This window comes from Triticum aestivum, chromosome 5A, assembly GCF_018294505.1.
Source record: "Triticum aestivum cultivar Chinese Spring chromosome 5A, IWGSC CS RefSeq v2.1, whole genome shotgun sequence".
NCBI classification, from domain to species: domain Eukaryota; kingdom Viridiplantae; phylum Streptophyta; class Magnoliopsida; order Poales; family Poaceae; genus Triticum; species Triticum aestivum.
The window spans coordinates 670582680-670609796 of record NC_057806.1 but is presented as its reverse complement, the minus strand read 5'-3'; positions in this window follow the sequence as shown (position 1 = coordinate 670609796).

The window sequence follows — 27117 nt, the reverse complement described above, 5'->3', positions numbered from 1 at the left end:
AATCTTCTATTGTATTCGATGAATCTGATGTTGCTGTGTGCTGCTGTCTATATTCTGTCCAATAATATATTTTGTAACCTATGCAAAAATCAGAAAAGCAAAAAAAAAAAATAAAACCTAATATTCATACTAATGGCGCACCACACAAGACACTAATGGCGCACTGTGATCATCACATAATGGCGCATTAACTGCTGGTGCGCCATTAGAATGCCAAAGCACATGGGTACATATGGCCCCCTAGGAGGCATTCTAATGGCGCACTACAGGCTATACTAATGGTGCCACCGGTACGCCACGTAGTGCGCCATTAGAACACCAGATACTAATGGCGCACCAGTGGTGCGGCATTAGAATGTAATTCTAATGGCGTGATGCCAGTGGCGCACCGGTAGTGCGCCATTAGAAGGCAAATTCGGTGCACCACTAGCATGCCTTTTCCTAGTAGTGAATCCATAATCCTCCTCGTCGTCTTCGCCTTCCTCTGTGAGGCTATGGTGGGCATCGCCCCTTCTATGGCCCTGTTTCGCCATTTCTTCTCGCTTCACCTGGTTGACGCCTGCCAGCGTTCGGGTTGCGTGGCCTTCCAGGCCATATCGGCGACATCTGGCTCAGGCGTCGACTTCGAGCTCTCGCCAGATGTAAGTGGGTTCCGAAAGTGATGGGTATTCGTGGACGCCGGCATGCTCAACCCCTTGTTGTGGCTTCCGCGAGTGCCGGCTGTTCCCATCTCCGCTGGGGGCATGTGAAGCTCATCGACCCTCGTCTTTCCCATGTCTGGCACCGGCTGACCAGGTTGAAGAAGCTCGGGGTGACGACGCTGATGGTGGTGAAGGAGTTCATTCGGTGGCACATCGCCACGCTTCAGTGCCATTGTCGCCAAACGTGGGCCTTCACTGGCAGCGGGGATCACATGAGGCTTCAGGTGCCTGTGTTTCCTTCCAAGACGCTGCGCTTAGTGCTCGAGCTTCTGACGGGGGACCAAACGCCAGCCGTGCTTTCGGAGGAGGGCTGCCTCCTATACCAATGCTCGAACAAGGAGGACTTCGTGAAGTAGATGCCCCTTTTTGATGAATGTGGGCTGCACCCGATAGGCCTCGTAGGACCTCACAAGAAACCCATCTTCGTGGCTCCCTTGCTCATCGATCCTGCAACACGCACCCTAGACATGGATGCAGGGGGGCGAGCGCCATTGGGTACTGCTGGGGCGACTACTGGGGAGGTGGCATCGACGGGTGCTCCTGAGGCAGTCGCCCCCGAGGCTTCGGCGAGCGTCCCCGAGGTGGCCGCTGGAAAGCTGGTGCAGCCCAACGCCCCTGAGGTGGTAGCCCCCGAAGCCCAGGTGAGTGGTCCTGAGGTGTTGGTTGGAGAGTTGGTATGGCCTGGCACTCCTGAGACGACAGCCCTCGAGGCTTCGCCGAATGCCCCAGCCACCGACAGCCACGACCCGGACCTTGTCCGGCTTCGCCTGAACCTTGAAGCACTCTGCAATAGGAAAGGGCCTCCGAGCTGCAGGGATGATGCCTACCGGCCATTTAAGCAGAGGTGATACATAGCCATAGACGATTAAGTACCTTATCCTCGTGACTTCCCGCGTGTTGCATCCTTTGCTGATGTCGGCTCCTCAGGGTCCCTTCGGTGGCAACGACGGGCCCTCATGACAAGCGATCTCCGGGAGTCCTTGGTCCACTCTTGGTTCCGGGCCCTCCGCGCTTGACTCCTGCGCGAGGTACAGAGCTGGTCCGAGGGGCGGACGTGCCGCCGGGGGGGGCGTGAGGCCGTGTTTCCTCTGTCCTTCCTTCGCGGCCGGGCCTAGGGTGCAGAGGGCGTATCGAGGGCTCCTCCATTGGTCATCGCTGGTGGCTGTGTGACCCCAATGTCAACTTTGTCTTCAAGTAGCGAGGTCGTGTCTCCCAGTTCCTTCACCGAGGCCCGAAGAATGACAGGGAAGGCACCGGCCTCCAGTCCCCTGCTAGGAGCAGGCGAGCCACTCCGAGCCCCTCCGGCAGCCTTCGGCATGACGGATAGGCTTGGCCGTGCACTGAAGCTCACGTGCGGGCGCGGCACCGTCCGCCATGAGCTTTTCCAGGAAGCGATGGGTGCGCCGAACCAGTTTAGAGAAGAGCTTTCCGACGTCGTCTCCCGCCTTGAGACGTAGGACCTTCGCTTGGCGCATGAGTGTCACCACTTGAAGGTCGCCATCAACCTCGGGCATCTTTAGCAAGAACGCTCTAGTGTAAGTGCCGCGATGTCCCTTGCGACTTCTTGCGAGGCTTGTGCCCATGCTCTGGAGGAGGCCAGGGCCACTGACCATCGTTGCGACATAGCCGAGGAGAGAGAGCGGGAACTCCAAGCCTCAAATGCCGCCCTTGAGCAGCAGATCGGAGTGCGCAGGGCCGTCTTGGCCGCATCGCTGTGCGAGGCACCTTCCGAGGAGGAAGAGATCCAGAAATGCGAGGAGATGCTGGCGCTAGAAGCCTTGGAGCGCAACCTGGAGCTTGATCGGCTGGAGGTGATGGAGCGCCAAGTTGCTGCAGCCGAGGATGCTGTCGCCGCATGGGAGGCCTAGATCCAGGAGGAGGTCGACCGGAGGATGGCTAAGGCTCGTGCGGCTTTCGCCGACGAGTACCTCATGAAGTTAGAGCTTCTGGAGGCCAAGGTTAAGGGCAGGACTGCCGCCCTTAGGACGATGCCAGACGAGGCGGAGCGGGGCGAGAGGGCCACCAAGGAAGCTCAGTCCTCTGCACAAGCCGACTTGGCCTCAGCCTGCGCCGACCTGTCCTCACTTCAGCAGCAGATTGAGGGCACCGCCTCCCTCACGAAGAAGAACGCAGATGAAGCGTGCCGCCATCGGACGTTGCAGCACGAGCATGCTTCGATGCTCCAGGCCCTCAGGGTGAGGACCAACCGAGCCTTGAGCACCATCTGCAAGGAGAGCGCTCCTCACCCGCATGAGGGTAACTACACCATCCACCTTCACTTCTTCACCGAGATCGTGACCCGCCTGGAAGACCAGGCCGCGAGGACTCGCGAGGTTGTTGAAGAAGAAGCTGGGGCCTGTTGGGGCACGTGTTCTCATGTGTTTTCAGCCACCTCCTCAACCTTGACCCCCGCTTCGACTTTGACGCTGCCATAGCCCTCGTGCCCGGGGTTATCCAGGACAACCTGGCGCATAGGGTGGATGATCATGTGGATGCCTTGGTCACAGAGTTTAGCCCCGAGGATGACGCAGCTGTGATCGTGGCAGATGAGGGCGGCGCGGATGACAACGACGAAGACGACACCAGTGGCAGCGCAGGTAGTGCAGATGAAGACGATGAGTACGACGCCGGAGGTAGCGCATCCAGCTAGGCCTACATTCTCTTTCGCTTTAACCTGTATGCAAAAACTTCGACATGGCCCCGCGGGGCGTGAGGGCATTTTGAAGGGGGGCCCCTTGTAATGTATGAGCTGATGTTATGTCTTCCAAAATAGGATTTGAAATGTGTCGTCGCGAGCTTGTGAGCTCCCAAGCGGGGTTGTTGTTGCGACTTATCTTGGTTTAGTAGGCCTTGAGCGGGTCCTGAGGTCGCGGATGTGCCTTACTCCTGAGGCAATCCCTCCGGGGCTCGCGAGGTTTTAGGTCTCCCGAGGGGCCTGCTGGGCCGCCTGATAGGGCCTTGGTAGGAGCCGATCGTCGGAGCACGGCAAGGTGTGCGCGCGACAATCCTACAGAGGTTGCACTCCGGCCCCCCTGGGGGCCCTGGCCTTTCTGGGGCCAACCCGAGTGTGCTCTGGCGCGCGCATACCGAGCCTAGCCCCCGCTCGCGGTAAGGGGTAGCAGGTGCGAGCCTCACTCTCAAAACATGAAACCAGAAAGCAAGAAACCGCGACGAGACAAGAAAAGCTCCCCCCATTTTTCTCAAACACAAAGAACTCTAAGTCTCAATCAAAAAGGCAGCGAATCGGTTACAGAAAAAGGGGCAAAAGCAAACAGCCGCGTCCGGCACCTAACTGGTCTTCTTGTCTTCTCACTAGCGCAGAGCTAAGTGCTCTCACTCGACATGAGCATAGTCATTGGGGGACAGTGTCGACGGCCAGCGCGGAGCATGGTGCTTCCACTTAGACGTGGGTGGAAGCCCCTGTGAGGCCCGAGGACGGCACTCAGGAGACTCTGGGGCGTTTACAGCCCCACTCATTATTATGTGAGAGTGTCACGAGCGAAGACCTTCACAAGCATGGGGCCTTGCTTCATGTCGCGTGACGATGACCCGCCCCGCGCCACCCTCGACCACCGTTGGGGTGTCCGAAAACCAGGACGAGACCAAGGGGCAAGGGGGACGCTAGCGGCACCCTCAACGGCCGCAGGTCTTCCGCTGGGGGGAAGGGCTCGCCACCTTCCCCGGCGGGTGACCTACCTCCGTGGAGCGCCTTGCTCCATGTGGCGCGGGGGGGGGGGGATGCTGGTTCCAGGCTTCCCTCGTGTGGCCCCCAGTGCGCTCCGCCCGCTTGGAGCGGGGGCATCGCCCTGGGGTCTCCGACCATCGCTGTGGTCTGGTTCACTTGCGGTCCATGGTTAGCATAATCATGCTCCTGAGATATCAGCTGTACCCAGCGGCTGTTGTCGTTGAAGGGGTCAGTGAAGCTTCCAGGCCGCTCGTGGAAAACCTCGGCCCCTTGCGCCCCTGCTGCCCAACCTGGCTCGAGGAATGGGCGAGGGCCTTCTCTCTGCGCATACATCAGGTCCATCATGGGGGGCACGTAGGCGTCTGAAATCGCCATGCCGGGGCCCTTACCCGAGCGCCCTGCGTCTTGAGCCAGCAGGCTCTGATGACTGCGGGGCGGCGTCCCGGGGCGAGCCCAGGAGGGACTTCCCGAGCTTGCCTCACCCGGGGGCGGCACTGTCGAGGTAGTATGAGCGGCGACGCGGACCAGGTCGACATCGTCGGGTCCCCCTAGCACTCCGAGGGGAGTTGCTCGGGCGTGATGGGGCCTGGCACATGCCCCGCCACAATCTGCAACGTGGGCAGGGCACAAAAAGGCACCGTGCCCCTGCAGGTGGCATCAAGCAGCTCGACGACCCGGTCCAACAGTGCGTCGCAGCCAACCTCTGCCAACTTGCAACGCAGCAGGTCTCGCGCCATGATGAGTGGTGCTCGCATGGTTGCCTGCTCCTGGCGAGTGTGTGGCACCATTGCCGCGGTGTAGCTAAAAGATCGTGTGGTGGCGTGCATGAGGGCGGACGGCGCTGGCCCATGTTGCCCGCGTCGGACGGTGTGGGGCAGCATGCGTGCCGCCTGGAGCGCGGAGTGGAGATCTTCTTGGGCGGACGGCACTGCCCGGGCAGGCCAAGCAGCCCAGTACTCGATATGAGCCCTCGGATTGTCAGCCATGGGGTCGACGGGACGGCGGCGGATTGACTCGAAGAGGAGAGGCTCTGACGCACCCCTACCTGGCACGCCAAATGTCGGATTCCGGGTTCCACAGACCCTTGAGAGGTTCAAACTCTGGGGTGCTTGCAAAGAACTCGTCCTCGCTAGTCTGCCTACACACTAATCTCACGGCCTAGCTCGATGAACCGAACAGAAAAGAGACACAGCATTTTACCCAGGTCCGGGCCACCTTGCGATGTAAAACCCTACTCCCGCTTTGTGGTCGATTGGCCTCAAGGGGCTGAGGATGAACTAGTACAGTGGAGAACATGTTGGGGAACATTGCAGAAAACAAAAATTTTCCTACGGTTTCACCAAGATCCATCTATGAGTTCATCTAGCAACGAGTGATCGGATTGCATCTACATACCTTTGTAGATCACGCGCGGAAGCGTTCAAAGAACGGGGATGAGGAAGTCGTACTCGACGTGATCCAAATCACCGGAGATCCTAGCGCCGAACGGACGGCACCTCCGTGTTCAACACACGTACGGTCAGCGTGACGTCTCCTCCTTCTTGATCCAGCAAGGGGGGAGGAGAGGTTGATGAAGATCCAGCAGCAGGACGGCGTGGTGTGGATGCAGGGGTCACCGCAGCAGGGCTTCGCCGTTTTACTACGAGAGGGAGAGGTGTAGCAGGGGAGAGGGAGGCACCAAGACTCAAGGGTGCAGCTGCCCCTCCCCCCCTTTTTATAGGCCCCCTAGGGGGTGCACCGGCCCTAGGAGATGGGATCTCCTAGGGGGGCGGCGGCCAAGGGGTGGAGTGCCCCCCAAGCCAGGTGGGGCGCCCCCCCACCCTAGGGTTCCCAACCCTAGGCGCATGGGGTGGGCCAAGGGGGGCGCACCAGCCCAGTATGGGCTGGTTCCCCTCCCAACTTTAGTCCATGGGGCCCTCCGGGATGGGTGGCCCCACCCGGTGGACCCCGGGGACCCTTCCGGTGGTCCCGGTACAATACCGGTGACCCCCGAAACTCTCCCGATGGCCGAAACTGCACTTCCTATATATAATTCTTCACCTCCGGACCATTCCGGAACTCCTCGTGACATCCGGTATCTCATCCGGGACTCCGAACAACTTTCGGGTTACTGCATATTCATATCTCTACAACCCTAGCATCACGGAACCTTAAGTGTGTAGACCCTACGGGTTCGGGAGACATGTAGACATGACCGAGATGGCTCTCCGGTCAATAGCCAACAACGGGATCTGGATACCCATGTTGGCTCCCACATGCTCCTCGATGAGCTCATCGGATGAACCACGATGTCGAGGATTCAAGCAACCCCGTATACAATTCCCTTTGTCAATCGGTACGTTACTTGCCCGAGATTCGATCGTCGATATCCCAATACCTCGTTCAATCTCGTTACCGGCAAGTCACTTTACTCGTACTGTAATGCATGATCCCGTGACCATACACTTGGTCACTTTGAGCTCATTATGATGATGCATTACCGAGTGGGCCCAAAGATACCTCTCCGTCATACGGAGTGACAAATCCCAGTCTTGATCTGTGTCAACCCAACAGACACTTTCGGAGATACTCGTAGTATACCTTTATAGTCACCCAGTTATGTTGTGACATTTGGTACACCCAAAGCACTCCTACGGTATCCGGGAGTTACACGATCTCATGGTCTAAGGAAAAGATACTTGACATTGAAAAAAACTCTAGCAAACGAACTATATGATCTTGTGCTATGTTTAGGATTGGGTCTTGTCCATCACATCATTCTCCTAATGATGTGATCTCGTTATCAATGACATCCAATGTCCATAGTCAGGAAACCATGACCATCTGTTGATCAACAAGCTAGTCAACTAGAGGCTTACTAGGGACATGTTGGTGTCTATGTATTCACACATGTATTATGATTTCCGGATAACACAATTATAGCATGAATAAAAGACAATTATCATGAACAAGGAAATATAATAATAATCCTTTTATTATTGCCTCTAGGGCATATTTCCAACAGTCTCCCACTTGCACTAGAGTCAATAATCTAGTTACATTGTGATGAATCGAAGACCCATGGAATTCTGGTGTTGATCATGTTTTTCTCTAGGGAGAGGTTTAGTCAACGGATCAGCTACATTCAGGTCCGTATGTACTTTACAAATATCTATGTCTCCATCTTGAACATTTTCACGAATGGAGTTGAAACGACGCTTGATGTGCCTGGTCTTCTTGTGAAACCTAGGCTCCTTGGCAAGTGCAATAGCTCCAGTGTTGTCACAGAAGAGTTTGATTGGCCCCGACGCATTGGGTATGACTCCTAGGTCGGTGATGAACTCCTTCACCCAAATTGCTTCATGCGCTGCCTCCGAGGCTGCCATGTACTCCGCTTCACATGTACATCCCGCCGCGACGCTCTGCTTGCAACTGCACCAGCTTACTGCCCCACCATTCAAAATATACATGTATCCGGTTTGTGACTTAGAGTCATCCAGATCTGTGTCGAAGCTAGCGTCGACGTAACCCTTTACGACGAGCCCTTTGTTACCTCCATAAACGAGAAACATTTCCTTAGTCCTTTTCAGGTACTTCAGGATATTCTTGACTGCTGTCCAGTGTTCCTTGCCGGTATTACTTTGGTACCTACCTACCAAACTTACGGCAAGGTTTACATCAGGTCTGGTACACAGCATGGCATACATAATAGAACCTATGGCTGAGGCATAGGGGATGAGACTCATCTCTTCTATATCTTCTGCCGTGGTCGGACATTGAGCTGAGCTCAATTTCACACCTTGCAACACAGGTAAGAACCCCTTCTTTGACTGATCCATATTGAACTTCTTCAATATCTTATCAAGGTATGTGCTTTGTGAAAGACCTATGAGGCGTCTTGATCTATCTCTATAGATCTTGATGCCTAATATATAAGAAGCTTCTGCAAGGTCCTTCATTGAAAAACTCTTATTCAAGTAGGCCTTAATGCTGTCCAAAAGCTCTATATCATTTCCCATCAAAAGTATGTCATCTACATATAATACGAGAAATGCTACAAAGCTCCCACTCACTTTCTTGTAAACGCAGGCTTCTCCATAAGTCTGCATAAACCCAAACGCTTTGATCATCTCATCAAAGCGAATATTCCAACTCCGAGATGCTTGCACCAGCCCATAAATGGATCGTTGGAGCTTGCATACCTTTTTAGCATTCTTAGGGTCGACAAAACCTTCCGGCTGCATCATATACAATTCTTCCTTAAGGAAACCATTAAGGAATGCTGTTTTGACGTCCATTTGCCATATCTCATAATCATAGTATGCGGAAATTGCTAACATAATTCGGACGGACTTCAGCTTCGCTACGGGAGAGAAAGTCTCATCATAGTCAACCCCATGAACTTGTCGATAACCCTTAGCGACAAGCCGAGCTTTATAGGTGGTCACATTACCATCCCCGTCTGTCTTCTTCTTAAAGATCCATTTATTTTCTATGGCTCGCCACTCAACGGGCAAGTCAGTCAAAGTCCATACTTTGTTTTCATACATGGATCCTATCTCGGATTTCGTGGCTTCCAGCCATTTGTCGGAATCCGGGCCCGCCATCGCTTCTTCATAGTTCGAAGGTTCACCGTTGTCTAACAACATGATTTCCAAGACAGGGTTGCTGTACCACTCTGGTGCGGAATGTGTCCTTGTGGACCTTCGAAGTTCAGTAGGAGCTTGATCAGAAGTATCTTGATCATCATTATTAACTTCCTCTCTAGTCGGTGCAGGCACCGCAGGAACATTTTCTTGAGTTGCGCCACTTTCCGGTTCAAGAGGTAATACTTCATCAAGTTCTACTTTCCTCCCACTTACTTCTTTCGAGAGAAACTCCTTCTCTAGAAAGGATCCATTCTTGGCAACAAAGAACTTGCCTTCAGATCTGAGGTAGAAGGTATACCCAATTGTTTATTTAGGGTATCCTATGAAGACGCATTTTTCCGACTTGGGTTCGAGCTTTTCAGGTTGAAGTTTCTTGACATAAGCATCGCATCCCCAAACTTTTATAAACGACAGCTTAGGTTTCTTCCCAAACCATAATTCATATGGTGTCGTCTCAACGGATTTCGACGGAGCCCTATTTAAAGTGAATGCGGCAGTCTCTAAAGCATAGCCCCAAAATGATAGCGGTAAATCGGTAAGAGACATCATAGATCGCACCATATCTAATAGAGTGCGATTACGACGTTCGGACACACCATTACGCTGAGGTGTTCCAGGCGGCGTGAGTTGTGAAACTATTCCACATTTTCTGAAGTGTGTGCCAAACTTGTGACTCAAGTATTCTCCTCCATGATCTGATCGCAAGAACTTGATTTTCCTGTCACGTTGATTCTCAACCTCACTCTAAAATTCCTTGAACTTTTCAAAGGTCTCAGACTTGTGTTTCATTAAATAGACATACCCATATCTACTCAAGTCATCAGTGAGGGTGAGAACATAACAATAGCCACCGCGAGCCTCAACACTCATTGGACCGCACACATAGTATGTATGATTTCCAATAAGTTGCTTGCTCGCTCCATTGTTCCTGAGAACGGAGTCTTGGTCATTTTACCCATGAGGCATGGTTCGCACGTGTCAAATGATTCGTAATCAAGAGACTCTAAAAGTCCATCTACATGGAGCTTCTTCATGCGTTTGACACCTATGTGACCAAGGCGGCAGTGCCCCAAGTATGTGGGACTATCATTATCAACCTTACATCTTTTGGTACTCACACTATGAATATGTGTAGCATTACGCTCGAGATTCATTAAGAATAAACCATTCACCATCGGAGCATGACCATAAAACATATCTCTCATATAAATAGAACAACCATTATTCTCGGATTTAAATGAGTAGCCATCTCGTATTAAACGAGATCCTGATACAATGTTCATGCTCAAACTTGGCACTAAATAACAATTATTGAGGTTCAAAACTAATCCCGTAGGTAAATGTAGAGGTAGCGTGCCGACGGCGGTCACATCGACCTTGGAACCATTCCCGACGCGCATCGTCACCTCGTCCTTCGCCAGTCTCCGCTTATTCCGCAGCTCCTGCTTTGAGTTACAAATGTGAGAAACCGCACCGGTATCAAATACCCAGGAGCTACTACAAGTACTGGTAAGGTACACATCAATTACATGTATATCACATATACATTTTGTTTTGCCGGCCTTCTTGTCCGCTAAGTATTTGGGGTAGTTCCGCTTCCAGTAACCACTTTCCTTGCAATAAAAGCACTCAGTCTCGGGCTTGGGTCCATTCTTTGGCTTCTTCCCGGCATCTTGCTTACCGAGCGCGGCAACTCCCTTGCTGTCCTTCTTGAAGTTCTTCTTACCCTTGCCCTTTTTGAACTTAGTGGTTTTATTCACCATCAAAACTTGATGTTCCTTTTTGACTTCTACCTCTGCTGATTTCAGCATTGCAAATACTTCAGGAATGGTCTTTTCCATCCCCTGCATATTGAAGTTCATCACAAAGCTCTTGTAGGTCGGTGGAAGCGACTGAAGGATTCTGTCAATGACCGCGTCATCCGGGAGATTAACTCCCAGCTGAGTCAAGCGGTTATGTAACCCAGACATAGTGAGTATGTGCTCACTGACAGAACTGTTTTCCTCCATCTTACAGCTGAAGAACTTGTCGGAGCATATCTCTCGACCCGGGCATGAACTTGAAAAACCATTTTCAGCTCTTCGAACATCTCATATGCTCCGTGTCTCTCAAAATGCTTTTCGAGCCCCGGCTCTAAGCTATAAAGCATGCCGCACTGAACGAGGGAGTAATCATCGGTACGTGTCTGCCAAGCGTTCATAATGTCTTGTTCTGCATGGAGAACAGGTGCTTCACCTAGCGGTGCTTGTAGGACATAATCTTTCTTGGCAGCTATGAGGATGATCCTCAGGTTCCGGACCCAGTCCGTATAGTTGCTGCCATCGTCTTTCAGCTTGGTTTTCTCTAGGAAGGCGTTGAAGTTGAGGACAACGTTGGCCATTTGATCTACAATACATGTTGTAAAGATTTTAGACTAAGTTCATGATAATTAAGTTCATCTAAATCAAATTATTCAATGAACTCCCACTCAGATAGACATCCCTCCAGTCATCTAAGTATAACATGATCCGAGTTAACTAGGCCGTGTCCGATCATCACGTGAGACGGACTAGTCAACATCGGTGAACATCTTCATGTTGATCGTATCTTCTATACGACTCATGCTCGACCTTTCGGTCTTCTGTGTTCCAAGGCCATGTCTGTACATGCTAGGCTCGTCAAGTCAACCTAAGTGTTTGCATGTGTAAATCTATCTTACACCCGTTGTATGTGAACGTTGGAATCTATCACACTCGATCATCACGTGGTGCTTCGAAACAACGAACTATCGCAACGGTGCACAGTTAGGGGGAACACTTTCTTGAAATTATTATGAGGGATCATCTTATTTACTACCGTTGTTCTAAGTAAACAAGATGCACAAACATGATAAACATCACATGCAATCAAATAATAATAGTGACATGATATGGCCAATATCACCCAGCTCCTTTGATCTCCATCTTGGGGCTCCATGATCATCTTGTCACCGGCATGACACCATGATCTCCATCATCGTGTCTCCATGAAGTTGCTCGCCAACTATTACATCTACTACTATGGCTAACACGTTTAGCAATAAAGTAAAGTAATTTACATGGCGTTTCTCAATGACACGCAGGTCATACAAAAAGTAAAGACAACTCCTATGGCTCCTGCCGGTTGTCATCCTCATCGACATGCAAGTCGTGATTCCTATTACAATAGCATGAACATCTCATACATCACATATATATCATTCATCATTCATCACAACTTTGGCCATACCACATCACAAAACACTTGCTGCAAAAACAAGTTAGACGTCCTCTAATTGTTGTTGCAAGTTTTACGTGGCTGCAATAGGGTTCTAGCAAGAACGTTTTCTTACCTACGTGAAAGCCACGACGTGATTTGTCAACTTCTATTTACCCTTCATAAGGATCCTTTTCATCGAATCTGCTCCAACTAAAGTGGGAGAGACAGACACCCGCCAGCCACCTTAAGCAACTAGTGCATGTCAGTCGGTGGAACCGGTCTCACGTAAGCGTACATGTAAGGTTGGTCCGGGCCGCTTCATCCCACAATACTGCTAAAGAAAAATAAGACTAGTAGCGGCAAGAAAGTTGACAACATCAACGCCCACAACAAATTGTTTTCTATTCGAGCAAAGAGAACTACGCATAAACCTGGCTCATGATGCCACTGTTGGGGAACGTTGCAGAAAACAAAATTTTTCCTACGGTTTCACCAAGATCCATCTATGAGTTCATCTAGCAACGAGTGATCGGATTGCATCTACATACCTTTGTAGATCATGCGCGGAAGCATTCAAAGAACGGGGATGAGGAAGTCGTACTCGACGTGATCCAAATCACCGGAGATCCTAGCGCCGTACGGACGGCACCTCCGTGTTCAACACACATACGGTCAGCGTGACGTCTCCTCCTTCTTGATCCAGCAAGGGGGGAGGAGAGGTTGATGAAGATCCAGCAGCACGACGGCGTTGTGGTGGATGCAGGGGTAACCGCAGCAGGGCTTCGCCGTTTTACTACAAGAGGGAGAGGTGTAGCAGGGGAGAGGGTGGCGCCAAGACTCAAGGGTGCGGCTGCCCCTCCCTCCCCCCTTTTTATAGGCCCCCTAGGGGGTGCGCCGGTCCTAGGAGATGGGATCTCCTATGGGGGCGGCGGCCAAGGGGTGGAGTGCCCCCCAAGCCAGGTGGGGCGCCCCCCCACCCTAGGGTTCCCAACCCTAGGCGCATGGGGTGGGCCAAGGGGGGCGCACCAGACCACTATGGGCTGGTTCCACTCCCCACTTTAGCCCATGGGGCCCTCTGGGATGGGTGGCCCCACCCGGTGGACCCCCGGGACCCTTCCGGTGGTCCCGGTACAATATCGGTGACCCCCGAAACTCTCCCGATGGCCGAAACTGCACTTCCTATATATAATTCTTCACCTCCGGACCATTCTGGAACTCCTCGTGACGTCCGGGATCTCATCCGGACTCCGATCAACTTTCGGGTTACTGCATATTCATATCTCTACAACCCTAGCGTCACCGAACCTTAAGTGTGTAGACTGTACGGGTTCGGGAGACATGTAGACATGACCGAGATGGCTCTCCGGTCAATAGCCAATAGCGGGATCTGGATACCCATGTTGTCTCCCACATGCTCCTCGATGATCTCATCCGATGAACCACGATGTCGAGGATTCAAGCAACCCCGTATACAATTCCCTTTGTCAATCGGTACGTTACTTGCGCGAGATTCGATCGTCGGTATCCCAATACCTCGTTCAATCTCGTTACCGGCAAGTCACTTTACTCGTACTGTAATGCATGATCCCGTGACCAGACACTTGGTCACTTTGAGCTCATTATGATGATGCATTACCGAGTGGGCCCAGAGATACCTCTCCGTCATACGGAGTGACAAATCACAGTCTTGATCCGTGTCAACCCAACAGACACTTTCGGAGATACCCGTAGTATACCTTTATAGTCACCCAGTTACGTTGTGACGTTTGGTACACCCAAAGCACTTCTACGGTATCCGGGAGTTACACGATCTCATGGTCTAAGGAAAAGATACTTGACATTGAAAAAAACTCTAGCAAACGAACTATACGATCTTGTGCTATGTTTAGGATTGGGTCTTGTCCATCACATCATTCTCCTAATGATGTGATCTCATTATCAATGACATCCAATGTCCATAGTCAGGAAACCATGACTATTTGTTGATCAACGAGCTAGTCAACTAGAGGGTTACTAGGGACATGTTGGTGTCTATGTATTCACACATGTATTACGATTTCCGGATAACACAATTATAGCATGAATAAAAGACAATTATCATGAACAAGGAAATATTATAATAATCCTTTTATTATTGCCTCTAGGGCATATTTCCAACAGAACAACCTCAGGAGGAAGGGTGTTCTTGGGCTCAAGTGATCTGGTGGGTGCGTGGGTGATCTGAATGATCCCGCCTCCTGTATGGTGGTGGTGATGCTCTATTTATAGGGGCCTTGGTACTCTTCCCAAAATGAAGGCGGGAAGGGATCCCACAATGGCCATATTCGAAGGGAGACAACTAGTACACACTATCCTGACAAAAGTGGTCTTTGCCCGCAAAAGCCTTTGGTGAGGACGTCGTGGTGGGCTCGGCGATGACCTCCATCGTGCCGTCCTGGCGGTCTTGGTCTTGTTGCACCGGAATGGAGACCTTTGGCTGATTCCTCGGGACTCCGGGCCTGCGCTTGCCTCCTTAGCACTAAAGAGGAAACTGGTAAACTGTGCCCCCTGGTGCCCGCCTGGCCTTGGTCGTCATGACTCACGTCATCCGAACCTCACGAGGTGAGCCTTGCATAGATATCTCTGCTCCTCGGGAGCCAGCCTGAGGAGACTGCTCCACGTGGAGGTGTTGGTGTCGTCCGCCTTATGAGGCTTGGCCCTTCGTGAGGGTCTTTAGTTGTTGATGTTGAAGCTGGGCCGTACCAGACCGTCGATGGAGCCACGCAGTGGGCCACAGGCAGGCAAGTCTGGGTACCCCTGTTCCCAGAACACCGACAATGCACAAGAGAATAACACTCACTTGAAGTTGTAAGGAAAGAGTATTTTCCCTTGGTTTTGATGTCGAAGGAATGATTTTAGCAAGTTTTCCTTAGTATCTTTGACTCTGTTTTGTACCGTAAATTCATTTACGGTATTTGGGCTAATGAACCCAATTTCATAGATTTGTCATATTTTGCATTCGATGATCGTCAATCTGCATAATATAGTGAGGATAATTATATATACATGCAATGAACGAGCTGAGCTGGAGACTTAATTACAGAAGTAATACTTACAGATAGTAGCAAGTCATGAGTTTTTTGTTGAGGGCCTCTTGATTGAATAACTAAAATAACTCCACAAATTCAATTGGCAGCAGGTTGACTCCAATGAAGTCATGCTCATTGTCGGTGTCAAAACCGGCGGATCTCGGGTAGGGTGTCCCGAACTGTGCATCTAAGATGGATGGTAACAGGAGGCAGGGGACACGATGTTTACCCAGGTTCGGGCCCTCTGGATGGAGGTAATACCCTACGCCCTGCTTGATTGTTCTTGATGATATGAGTATTACAAGAGTTGATCTACCATGAGATCGTAGAGGCTAAACCCTAGAAGCTGGCCTATGGTATGATTGTATGTTGTCTTACAGACTAAACCCTCCGGTTTATATAGACACCGGAGGGGGCTAGGGTTACACAAGGTCGGTTACAAGGGAGGATATCTACATATCTATATTTCCTAGCTTGCCGTCCACGCCAAGGAGAATCCCATCCGGACACGGGACGAAGTCTCCAATCTTGTATCTTCATAGTCCAACAGTCCGGCCAAAGGATATAGTCTGGCTGTCCGGAGACCCCCTAATCCAGGACTCCCTCAGTAGCCCCCGAACCAGGCTTCAATGACGATGAGTCCGGCGCACAGATTGTTTTTGGCATTGCAAGGCAGGTTCTTCTCCAAATTCTGAATATCTGCTAAGTAGTGTCTGGCTCCCCATAAATGTTGCACTTCTTGGCTTCTGCGCCCAATAAGGGCTATCTTCCACGTGTCGAGCGAATGCAAGGAGCCAGGGCGTTCTTACATTCGCCCCCTAGCATGTAAATAAATCGTCTATTAAAGTGATGGGGATTCTTAGATCCAATCCACACCATCCTCCCATGGCGAGAATCTATCGGAGCGCGCTCGGAAAAATCAATTCCATCATGGCCGGCCATCGCAGCTCCTCCTCCCGCTCATGTAGCCCTAAGCCCGTTGATTGGGAGAAGTGTTCTGTCTCGCACAGCCAATCAGTAGAGTTGCATACCTAGGGATTTCTCCCTCCAGTGTATATGGTCCCCGTCCGAGTCGGACTCGCCACCTATAATGGTGGGGATCAAGCGGAGAGCTTCCCCAATCCCCCAAGGGGGAGCGGGTATGCCTTGTCCCTTTCTTACTAAGGGGACTTGGATTTCCAATCCATCTGTTCCTACGCGGGCTCCTAGAGTTTTACGGCCTCAAGTTGCATAATTTCACCCCTGCTTCCATATTACCCATCGCCGGTTATGTTGCCCTTTGTGAGCTGTTTCTGGGCTGCGAGGCTCATTTCGAGCTATGGAAGAGGCTATTCTGCCTTGTGCCCGTACACAGGAGGTGTCACTTTATCAAGTGGGCGGAGCCGAAATATAGCGCATCGCGAGACCGGATACCTGTCCGGTACCCCGAAGAAGACGTCCGAAGACTGGCCTTCGGAGTGATTTTACATGGAGGACGTCCCCCTTCCAGACCCTGTTCGAAGGGGTCTTCCCGAGTTCAACAATGCTCCTGTGAAGAAACGCCAAAGTTGGCACACACGGAGCCCCCAGGAGGAAGACAACGGAGAAGTCCTTTACCTGATGGATCGGATTAAAGTGCTGGCTCAATCAGGATTGACAATAATCGAGGTTATGTCAATATGCATAATGCGGGGGTGCAGCCGCTTCAATATCGAGGGCACCCCCTGTGGTGTTTTAACGGGGAAGATGATGCCATCCGCTGCGGGCGTAAGGGACCGGACTCCGCTACTGCTTTAGCAAAAATTCTGTCCGAGTTGTTCAAGGGAGAGGAAGAGGAGTTCATCCATATTAAGCCACGAGATGGGTTCTCCATGTACAACCCTCCAAGCTGGGTGAGCTGTCACTCTTTACTCCCAACCTTCCCGCATTCTTCATCATAAATACTCACCTTGCCGTTTCATGGTAGGAACTGCGAAAAGCTGTAAGGGAGGTCAACAGCCCACCTCCACAACCGAAGGACCCTGACCGGGCCCTCGATCCCGGACTCGAAGAGGATCCGGACATATTTGTGGAGCTGATAGACAGGAAATTCTATCAATTGATCTGCGATGACGCCATGGTGGCCATAACGGCCGACTATCCTGGACTACTCCCTGCATCGCATGTAAGAAAAAACCAGAGTCCCAACTTCCAAAAAGGATCCCCTTTTACGCTCTTCACCTACCATACACATATGGTGTTTTACAGGGAAGGCCTTCGGGACACCGTGTCGAACCCGCAACGACTCGCCAACAAGGGGCACCGAAGCCGGGTAGGCCAAAAAGGAAGGCGGTCAGGACGGAGACACCATGGCTCCGTGGTTGTTGTATTTCTTAAAATATAATGACGTCCATGTTTCCTAGTAGAAAAAACGCTCGCCGGACTATATCCGGAGAGGCTGCCGATCACTCCTCCACCAGTCAGGCTCCAGGTCCGGACATAGAGGCGGATGCTAACACGGGGCGGATGCCGGATGCTCCTCCTACAGTGGATGTGGACAGACTATCCGCTACAAATTCCGAAGTGGAGAGCGCCATGAATCACAGGCGTCGCCGGGCCTTACTCCGTGACGCTTGTTTCTCCCAAGAGGCATTCGATGCCTTCAACTCAGGAGACGCGTACATCCATGCTGCACAAAATGGTCTAGCTAGAGCCACGGACCAGTATGTAAGGGATATACGGGTAAGAAAATCTGACGATTATATGTATCAGTAGCCCCTGAGACTTGAAACAGTTGACACAACTGATTTAAGGATCATTATTTGTGCAGGTTCTTACAGAGAAGAATTCCCGACTGTCTCAAGAGCTGGAAGAGTGCAAGGCCCAGCTAGGGGCCGCTGTTGCCGCGTTGAAGGAGTCCGAGAAGGGCCCCTCTGGTAACGCTTGTTTCCATTGCAAAGAATATAGGTACCAGCTAGTATACGGCATGCATGCAAATCTAACAATAGATGTTGCAGATGACCCCGGAGTGAATCCAGAGGCCGTGGCGGTGAATGCGGCATGTGCTGATCGACAACTGAATGCCGGCGAGCGCGTGCTTACACGAGTCAGGCAGGAGAAAAATAATCTCCAAGACGCCAATATCCGGTTGGGCGTGGAACTGAAAGATGTCCGAGCCCAGCTTGCGGACTCCGTGAAGGAGAATAAGCGGCTTCGGCGTGGCATTTTTAGTAAGTGCTTGAACGAACTTATTAAAGGAGTTCGGCGAAGAAGCCGGCTAACAGAGTTATGTCTGCAGGTATGATGACGGGTCGTCCCGCGGAGGAGATGCCTGGGTCTTCGGTTGATCTTCTACCAGAGCTCTAACAACTGCACGAGCAGGTTCGGCAGGTGAGGCAGGGTATTGCCCGAGCCTTGTGGCCATCCGCGTCCCCGCCAGGAGGCATGGGGGAGCTTATAGAGATGCTCAAGGGTGCGCGGCGGCGCTTCCGATTATGGAAGATATCAGCCTGCCGACAAGGTGCAAGGGAAGCCTGGGCTATGGTGAAGACGCGATATACCAAAGTAGACCCAAACCACATGGCCGAGGTCGGACCTGTGGGGCCCAATGGGAAAGAGATCCCCGTCAGTTTAGTGTATGACCAAGTAGAATTAGCCGCAAAGTATTCCCAACAAGATTGTAGGCTAGACAGCCTATTGGATGATATAGAAGAATAATTTAATCAGTCTTAGTGACTGTGTACTTCAAGTGACATATGTGATGTCCTAGCCGGATTGTAAATCATTTTTCATGGCGGACTGTTTCGCTTCGACCACTGGCCCCGATAGTCCGGAGTGTATCTGAATACCCGCTCGGTTATGTAAAAACTGGGGTATGCACTGAAACCAGGCGTAGGGGTCATAAGTGCTTGAAAAGACAAGTACCCAACTAGCTATGCTATATTACATGGGTAGTAAGAAACATCTTCCAGGGAGAATAGTTCCATTAAGGATTCCTTTCCCTGGGTATGCATGCCCTAATGTGCATGTCCGAACTGCGGAAAGTGACGCAGGCTATAAACATCTGGGGGCATGTTTCAAAATAAAAATCATCTTTCATTCACCGACCGAATATTCCCTTAAGAATGCTAGCTTTCGGCTTCACCTAGTCTGAGGTACACATCCGGCTGACCCGGCACTAACAATCACAGAGGTGCTCCCCTTATGCCCTAGCCGAATTAACGGGAATGTAGGGCATAAATACAAGAGCCAGCCAACCCAGCTTGGCCAAAACTTAAGTCATATCGATGCATATAATGGCGAAAAAGGTACATGCGGAAGAATAACACATGTGTGGGACATAAAGCCCAGAAAAATAGTTAGATTAAGCTTCTGTATAAGAAGCCCCCAGGTATAATGAGCGCGGTTAGCATGTCAAGATTGTGTAACCAAGACACAAGTTTAGCCTTTTAGGGCCTTGAGGAGAAATGAAAAGAGAGAAAGAGAGAAAAGACAGATATGCAAAAAATTGACGGAGGTAAGGGGACGAACATAGAGTCCGCCACTAGGCGTAGAATCTTCGGAGTCTGGCTGTGTTCCATGGGTTTGGCTCGAGTCGATTGTCCGATGCACCCCGCAGACGGTACGCTCCACCGGTCAGAACCTGGTCAATAATGAAGGGACCTTCCCATTTGGGCTTGAGCTTGTTCTTTTCCTTCTCCGGCAGGCGTAGAACTAGTTTGCCAATGTTATAGGTTTTGGTCCGCACTTCTCTGCTTTGATACCTTCGAGCTTGTTGCTGATAGAATGTGGAATGGGCTTTTGCCACGTCGCGCTCCTCCTCTAGAGCGTCCAAATTGTCCTGCCGATCGAGCTCGGCCTCTTTTTCTTCGTACATGCGCACTCGAGGTGAGTCATGAATTATGTCGCAATATGCCATACACCATAAAAAACGGTGTGTATCCGGTAGTGCGATTCGACGTGGTCCGCAGCCCCCATAGTACGTAGTCAAGCTCCTCTACCCAATGTGTCTTTGATTCCTTGAAGGACCGCACTAATCTGGGTTTAATGCCACTCATGATAAGACCATTTGCTTGTTTGACTTGACCGTTAGTTTGCGGGTGATAGAGAGAAGCGTAATCAAGCTTGATGGCCATGTTGCTGCACGAAAGTTTCACCTCATCGGCTGTAAAGTTCGTGCCATTGTCAGTGAAGATGTTGTGGGGGATGCCATAACGGTGTACAACCCCGGATATGAAGTCTATCACCGGTCCGGATTTAGCCATTTTGACAGGTTTGGCTTCTATCCATTTGGTGAATTTATCCACCATGACCAGTAAGTATTTTTTCTTATGGATTCCCCCTTTAATGGATCCAACCATATCAAGCCCCCAGACCACAAAGGGCCATGTAATGGGGATTGTTTGGAGAGCGGTAGGCGGCATATGGCTTTGGTTTGAAAAAAGCTGGAAACCGACGCAATGTTGGACCAGATGCTGCGCATCTGCCCGGGCCGTCGGCCAATAGAAACATGTACGGAAGGCCTTGCTGACAAGGGCCCGGCCTCCGGCGTGATGGCTGCCGAGTCTAGCATGGATTTCTGCCAAAAGCTTCCGCCCTTCCTCTTCAGAGATGCACCGTTGAAGGACTCCGACTGTGCTTTTCTTATAAAGCTCTCCCTCGCGGACCTTGTAGGCTTTAGATCGTTGCACTATGCAGCGTGCCTCATTTTGGTCCTCGGGTAGTTACTGTCTGGTTAGGTAGGCCAGGAATGGTTCTGTCCATGGGGCGATGACGGCCATTATCACGTGGGCTAAAGGTGTTATTTCGATGGCAGAGCCTCCGATTGTGTCAGAGTGTCCGGTATCTGATGTTGTGGCCGGGTCCAGATTATCGTTACCGGTGTCCCCCTCCCATACCATGGATGGCTTAAACAGTTTTTCCAGGAAGATGTTGGGTGGAACAGGGTCGCGTTTAGCACCGATATGGGCGAGGATATCCACCGCCTGATTGTTTTCCCGAGCCACATGGTGGAATTCAAGCCCCTCGAACCGAGCTGACATTTTGAGGACAGCGTTGCGATATGCCGCCACTTTCGGATCCTTAGCATCGAAGTCTCCATTTATTTGAGATATTGTGAGGTTTGAATCCCCATGCACCTCCAGGCGTTGAATGCCCATGGAAACTGCCATCTGGAGACCGTGTAATAGGGCCTCATATTTGGCTGCGTCATTAGAGTCTGTGTATAGTATTTGGAGTACGTATTGAACTGTATCTCCGGTGGGGGACGTCAGGACGACGCCAACCCCAGACCAGCCAGCATTTTAGAGCCGTCGAAGTGCATGATCCAATTGGAGTACGCATCGCACTCTTTAGGGAGTTCGGCTTCTGTCCATTCGGCGATGAAATCGGCCAGTACTTGCGACTTAATGGCTCTCCGTGGTTTATATGTTATGTCGAACGGGAGGAGCTCGATAGCCCATTTGGCAATCCGGCCCGTGGCATCACAGTTGTTTATTATGTCGTTGAGTGGTACTTCGGAGGCCACCGTAATTGAACAGTTCTGAAAGTAGTGTCGTAATTTCCGGGATGCCATGAACACCACGTATGCTATCTTTTGATAATGTGGGTATCGTGATTTTCATGGAGTGAGGATAGTGGATACATAATATACAGGCTTTTGAAGTGGGAATTTATGTCCGTCCGTCTCTCATTCAACAACGAGCACTGCGCTTACAACTTGGTGAGTTGCTGCTATATATAATAGCATTGGTTCGCCGACATTTGGCGCGGCCAAGATTGGGTTGGTGGCCAGGATGGCTTTTATTTCTTCCAATCCGGCCGTGGCTGCGCCCGTCCACTCGAAGTGTTCGGTGCACCGAAGAAGGCGATAAAGGGGGAGTGCCTTTTCTCCTAATCGGGAGATGAAGCGGCTTAAGGCCGCCACACATCCAGTTAACTTTTGGATTTGCTTGAGGTCAGTTGGGATAGCCAACTGCGACAAAGCCCGGATCTTAGCTGGATTTGCTTCAATTCCTCTGCTGGAGATGATAAAGCCCAGGAGCTTTCCGATGGGTACACCGAAAACATATTTTTCCGGATTGAGCTTAATGTCATATGTTCAGAGATTGTCGAACGTGAGCCTCAAGTCATCTATTAAGGAGTCAGCGTGTCTGGTTTTAACGACCACATCATCAACGTATGCCTCCACTGTTTTGCCAATCTGCTTTTCCAGACATGTCTGAATCTTGCGCTGATACGTTGCGCCGGCGTTTTTGAGCCCGAAGAGCATTGTGTTAAAACAGAAGGGGCCGTATGGAGTGATGAATGCCGTTGCGGCTTGATGGGACCGCGCCATCTTAATTTGGTGGTAACCGAAGTATGCATCAAGGAAGCATAACGAGTCGTGTCCTGCGGTAGCATCGATAATTTAATCGATGCGAGAGAGGGGAAGGGATCCTTTGGGCACGCCTTATTAAGGTCCTTGATGTCGATGCATAGGCACCAGGATTTGTCCTTCTTTGGCACCATCACCAGGTTTGCTAGCCAGTCCGGATGCTTTATTTCTCTAATAAATCCAGCCTGCAGTAACTTGGCTAGCTCCTCTCCCGTGGCTTGTCGCTTAGGTTCGGAGAAATGCCGAAGAGTCTGCTTGACCGGCTTGAATCCTTTTAGAATGTTAAGGCTATGCTCGGCCTGCCTGCGTGGGATTCGTGGCATGTCTGAAGGATGCCAGGCGAATATGTCCCAATTCTCGCGCATGAACTCTCATAGTGCGGCGTCTACGGCGGGGTTTAACTATGCCCCCATGGATGCTGTTTTTGTGGGGTCCATTGGATGGACATGGAATTTGACTATTTCATCCGCTAGTTTAAAGGAGGTGGAATTGGATCTTTTGTATAGTATCACGTCATCCCTATTCACTGTGGAGCATAGCGCGGTTAACTCCTCCGCCACAAGGGCTTCGGATAATGCCTTGAGGGCCAGTGCGACAGTTTTCTTCTCGGCGCGGAGTGCTATGTCCGGATCACTAGCTAGAGTGATGATTCCATTGGGTCCGGGCATTTTGAGTTTCATGTACCCGTAATGGGGTATGGCTTGAAAAATCGTGAATGCCTCCCGCCCTAGAAGGGCGTGGTATCCGCTACTGAACGGGGCCACTTGGAATGTGATTTCTTCGGACCTGTAATTCTCCGGAGTGCCGAATACCACATCTAGTGTGATTTTCCCAGCGCAACGTGCCTCCCGACTAGGGATGATTCCTCGGAAGGTCGTGCTGCTTTCCTCAATACGGTTGCTGTCTATTTCCATTTTTTGAAGAGTCTCCTCATAAATGAGGTTTAATCTGCTGCCGCCGTCCATGAGCACTTTAGTGAGCCGAAAGCCATCCACAATTGGACTGACGACCAAAGCGGCTGGTGCTCAGTCTGTTCGGAATTTAGGTTCGTCACTGGCATTGAAGGTGATAGCCGTGTCGCTCCATGGATATATTGCTGCCACGTGGCAGACTTCGGCAAGGCTGTGGAGTGCTCGCTTATGCCTATTATTTGAGGCGAAGGTCTCGAAGACTATCAATACTGTATTGTTATCCACGGGAAGGTGCTCTGAGGTATTTTGGATGAGGAGATCCTCACCGCTCTTGGCCACCTACCCGAGTACCCAACATGCTCTAAGGTTGTGTGTTGATATGGTATCCGCTGTACTATGAATTTTGTAGGGCCCGTTAAGCCATCCCTCCAATGCGGTTCCACGCCCTGTAGTGGGCTTTTGCTTATTTGTAATTGGGTCGAGCGATTTATGAGAGTGCACCCTTTTAGTTCGGACTGAGGGTTTTGTCAGAGCCATATTATCCCAAAATTTTGTTTGGGTTTTCCAGGTGCTTTACATCGCATCGTACTTTCGTACTATGGCCGCCAAGTCAGCGAAGTGGGCTATGTCACGGTGACTTATGGCGTTGAGGATTCCCTTGTCCGTGCAATTGTTGCAAAAGAATGAAATTCCGTCTTCCTCGCGGCAGTCCTTGACCTTGTTCATTACAAGGAGGAATCTGGCCCAATAGTGATGTACTGTCTCTTGGGGCGCTTGCCTAATGTGGGAAAGATCATTTGTATCTGGGTGGGTTGGTGGATTTAAGTCCAGACCTTGACCCAATCTGAGACCCTGGGGCAGGGGAGTTTCCGATCTTGGAAGTTTGGGCTCCAGGATGTTGCCCCGCAGGTTCGGTATGCAGCCTGATTCTAGGTTCAGGGTTAGGGAGATGTCCTCCTGTGAGCGGGTATCCGGCTCGGAGAGCTCGGGAATCCGGACATAGTTCGTCCTCAGGATAGAGGGAGAATCGCCACATTGCTCCTCCACAACCGCTATCTGATGGGTGACCGGCGGAGAGTTAATCTCCCTTTGGTCGGGTTTAAGCCCGATCTGATCGTAGTCCGTAGCGACTCCCAGAGCGGCGATGCGATCCAAGAGCTTGTTCAAAGAGGAGATCTCCATTGGATCCATCTGCTCGACGAATTTTGAGCCGATGTGGAGGCTATTTTCGATGACCCGAGAAGTCATCGTCAGCGCAGCGGCCGAGCGGGAGGTCATGACGAAGCCGCCTAGTCGGAGCATTTGGCCTATAGGCAGGGCTCCCCCAGAGGTGATGTTGTCCTTGACAACGAGACGAGCCATCCCTCCTTATGATGACGACACAGTGGAAGTCTCAATGAAAGCACCAATGTCGGTGTCAAAACTGGCGTATCTCGGGTAGGGGGTCCCGAACTGTGCGTCTAAGGCGGATGGTAACAGGAGGTAGGGGACACGATGTTTACCCAGGTTTGGCCGCTCTTGATGGAGGTAATACCCTATGTCCTGCTTGATTGTTCTAGATGATATGAGTATTACAAGAGTTGATCTACCACGAGATCGTAGAGGCTAAACCCTAGAAGCTAGCCTATGGTATGATTGTATGTTGTCCTACGGACTAAACCCTCTGGTTTATATAGACACCAGAGGGGGCTAGCGTTACACAAGGTCGGTTACAAGGGAGGAGATCTACATATCCGTATTGCCTAGCTTGCCTTCCACGCCAAGGAGAATCCCATCCGGAGACGGGACGAAGTCTCCAATCTTGTATCTTCATAGTCCAACAGTCCAGCCAAAGGATATAGTCCGGCTGTACGGAGACCCCCTAATCCAGGACTCCCTCACTCATCTTTAATCCTCACCATCAAACAATCCTTCCCAAACTTCCTGCAGGTATCCATGTACCATTCATGCAATCTTCGCATCATCGTTGTTAGAGGAGGATGATAAGGTTTGACGAGAGGCTTCCCGTTCTCGTATTTCAAGATCTCTATACTACCTCTAACGTTTCAAACTATACATCATCTCTTAGGTAATCACCAAGATTGGTACCGGGCTGTAGCCCCGGATGATTAGCGACGTTATCGCTAGACACCTTGAGCGGGGGGCATGATTGCTTCGCCTGCTTGCCGAGCTGGGGAATTGTTTCCCCACTTCTTCGTTTTGCGAATCTTGCATCACTGGAAGTACTTTCCGACCACCGCACTTCATCATATGTCTTTGCAATACAGTGGTCATTGTTGGAATGCGGTGGAGGCGGTGGTAGTCACTTAAGGGCATCTAGAGTGCGCTTCACTTTCACCGGATCTGCCGTTTCCTTCGGAGATGGACGTTTCCGTTCAAAATGGGCCTTCACTTCGGCAGCACCGATGTCCTCGTTTTCCTCGTCCGTCCTCTCGTATGCTAACTTTGGAAGAGGCTTTAGGCTTGGAACAAATTTGTATTTCTTCCCACCTCTTGTACTGCTAGCCGCCGGAGTGGCGGGGTCTCTCTTCCGCCGTTGCTGACACGGCGGAGTCCACGGACACGCTGGAGGAGGCGGAGTGCCCTGACGCGCCGGAGGAGGCGGAGGAGGAGGGAGAGTGCCCGGACACGCCGGAGGAGGCGGAGTGCCCTGACCTGCCAGAGGACGAGGAGGGGAAGTGCCCTGATGCGCCAGATCATAGCTAAGATCAATTGTATTTAAATCGTAGTCTTCATTTCTCGATTGTATTTCATGGGCACTTTTTGATATCATGAATATTTTTAAATTTCATGGGCACTTTTTGAATTCATGAGGACACTTGATCTCGATCCCCCTCCATCTCGATCTCGATTCCGCCTCCATCTCGATCTCGATCCCCCTCCATCTCGATCCCACCCGCACCCTCCTCCGCTCCACCGTCACAAATGAATGCAACTAAAAATCCAAAAAAACAAATTTGATTATATTTTCAAATAACAAATTTGATGATATTTTGAAATAACAAATTTGATGATATTTTCAAATAACAAATTTGATGATATTTTTTTAAAAATTATATTATAAAAATTTATTACTGTTTCATATTCATATGCATTTTCTAAAAAAAATTAGATACAACAAAAAATAATAAAAAATTACTTATGGCACACCGCTGGCTGGTGCGCCATTGCTTTGCCAAAAAAAGATTACTTATGGCGCACCGCTCGGGGGTGCGCCATTGCTATCAAAAAACATTCTAATGGCGCACCACCAGGGGGTGCGCCATTAGTAATGTCCCCCCTAGCTAATTCGCCCGATCCCTTCGTCCCTCCCTCGCCAGATCCACTTCCCCCCTCGCCACACCCTCACGCGCACCCCCTCCTTCCACCGCCCGCTCCACCGTCGCCGCCCTGCCTCCTCGGGCTCCACCGCCGTCGCCTTGCCTCCTCGAGCCGGGCAGCCACACGCGCCCAACCTCCATGGCCCTGACTCCGGCACTGCAGCGCCTCCCTCCCTGTCCCCGGAGCAGCCGCCCCCGCCCAGGAACGCCGCCACCGAAGCTACGTCGGCGACCGGTCCATAGGCAGGTAGCCAC